Below are 2300 nucleotides of genomic sequence, written 5' to 3' on the forward strand. Positions count from 1 at the left end.
TAATTGTCTTTCTGTAATCTTTGTAAATTTCCATTTCATCTGTGTAATGAATTAACTAATATTATCCTATCACAATTATTTTTCCTTTTTTTTTTAAAGATTTTATTTATCCGTTTGAGAGAGATTGAGTAAGAGAAAGCATGAGAGGGGAGAAGGTCAGAGGGAGAAGCAGACTCCCAATGGAGCTGGGAGCCCTACTCAGGACTTGATTCGAGGACTCCAGGATCATGACCCCAGCCGAAAGCAGTTGCTCAACCAACTGAGCCACCCAAAATAAATTATTTTTACTTAAATTAATTAATACTTCTAAAATATGGACCAAGGGTAGTGAAAAATTTCTTGGAACATGCAACTGAAGAAAACAGAAACAAAAGATAATCAGCTCTATGTAATTTGAGAAGGATAAGGAAAAAATGAAGCAGGTACAGGACAGAGAAGAGGGGATTAATAATGTATAGACTCGGGACTGAAGCTCAAAGCAGTAAGTTTCATAGTTATACTTGAGAGCATTGATAGCTACTAAAGGAGGAACACAGGAACATTTGTCTTTAACTCAGGAACTGAAAAATACAGGGGTGAGTTGTATATTGGGAAATATCTAGCCTTCAAATATCTCAAAATTAGAAGTAGGAAAAATGGAAGCCTGAGTTTTAATGCCCTTGTGTACCCATCATCACCTTCTTCATACAAGTGTTGAGAAAACTGAACCAAGAAGAGGCTTGATTTTCTGAAAGTCTAGAAGATCTTCTCTATTTTCCTCCCTTCCCATACTTCGCTCATGGATAGAACGCTAAAATTTCAGGTTAATAGGAGTTAAAGTTTATTTTTATGTCTCCCATCTTACATAAAATTTCACCTACTAGAATTTTACCTTAATGTCTCCTTCAGTGACCCTCCCCACTCATTGTGTCTTCTTTAAAGAGCAGAGAAGGATAAATTTGTCTTGGATCTGCTTGTTCTTCACTCCGTAGACAACAGGATTTAGAACAGGGGGGTGGCCACATAGAAGTTGGCAAATAGGATGAGCACATTTCGAGGGACAATGTGCCCAAAGCGATGAGCAAGGATGGAGAAGGCAGCAGGTGTGTAAATCATGAGAATGACACAGACATGGGAACCACAGGTGCTGAGGGCCTTCTGGTGGGCACCCTGAGATGAGAGCTAAAAGGCAGCATGAAGGATAAAGGCATAGCAAACAGCAATAAAGATCACATCCAAGAAGACAGTCATGAGAGGCACAGAAAATCCATACCAGATGTTGATGGAGATGTCAACAGAGGAAAGCCGAGCAACACCTATATGCTCATAGTATGTGTATGGGATGATGCGTGTCCCGCAGAAGGGTAACCGTTTCACCAGAAAAACATCTGGCAAGATGACACAGAAGCTCCTCACGATGATGCTCACCACAATCTTGATGACCACCTGTGGAGTCAGGATGGTGGTGTACCTCAAGGGGAAGCAGATGGCCGCATAGCAATCAAATCCCATGGCCAACAGGATGGCTGAGTCCACTACAAAGCTGAAGTGGAGGAAAAACATCTGGGTGACACAGCCAGAGAAGGTAATTTCCTGGGAGCCCAGCCAGAGGTTACTGAGTAGTTTGGGCACTGGGTCCCAGGATGAAGTCCGTAGTAGCCAGCATAGCAAGGAAGAAAAACATGGGCTCATGGAGGCTGTGCTCTACAGCAATGAGGTAGAGAAGGGTGCAGTTGCCCACAATAGCCAGAACATAGATGACACAAAAGGGAATCTCGATCCAGCTGTGGAATCTCTCCAGACCGGGTATTCCCACAAGGATGAAGGAACTGGGATTGTAACAGCTCAAACTATACATGACCTCCTCAGTCTGGGATCCTCTGGTCTTGGAGCCCCGAAGCCCAATCAGCTATCAGAATGGGCTGGGGCTGACCGTGGTGGGTGACAACTGTCACATTCAGGCTTCCTCTGTCCCCTGGATGTTGGCACCTATAGAACTGACTTGTTATTGACCCTTTTCTTAGAAGTGGCCCCACTTGATTTCCTTTATACCTTTATTAATACATCTTACAGGAGGGTTATTTTTGTAGGTCAGCAATTTCATGTAATTAAACCTCAGTAACTATGTCCCTTTTTTTTCTTTTTTTTAAATTTTTTATTTATTTATTTTTTTTAATTTTTTATTTTTTATAAACATATATTTTTATCCCCAGGGGTACAGGTCTGGGAATCACCAGGTTTACACACTTCACAGCACTCACCAAATCACATACCCTCCCCAATGTCCATAATCCCACCCCCTTCTCCCAAACCCCCTCCCG

The 2300-nt window shown here is 42.3% G+C and overlaps 1 pseudogene; it reads right to left on the reverse strand.

Moving 5' to 3' along the window:
• Positions 1 to 901: 901 nt before the first annotated feature.
• On the reverse strand, positions 902 to 1837 carry LOC132011383 (olfactory receptor 52H1-like; annotated as a pseudogene).
• Between the last annotated feature and the right edge of the window lie 463 nt (positions 1838 to 2300).

Source organism: Mustela nigripes, chromosome 1 (genome assembly GCF_022355385.1).
Source record: "Mustela nigripes isolate SB6536 chromosome 1, MUSNIG.SB6536, whole genome shotgun sequence".
Taxonomy (NCBI): domain Eukaryota; kingdom Metazoa; phylum Chordata; class Mammalia; order Carnivora; family Mustelidae; genus Mustela; species Mustela nigripes.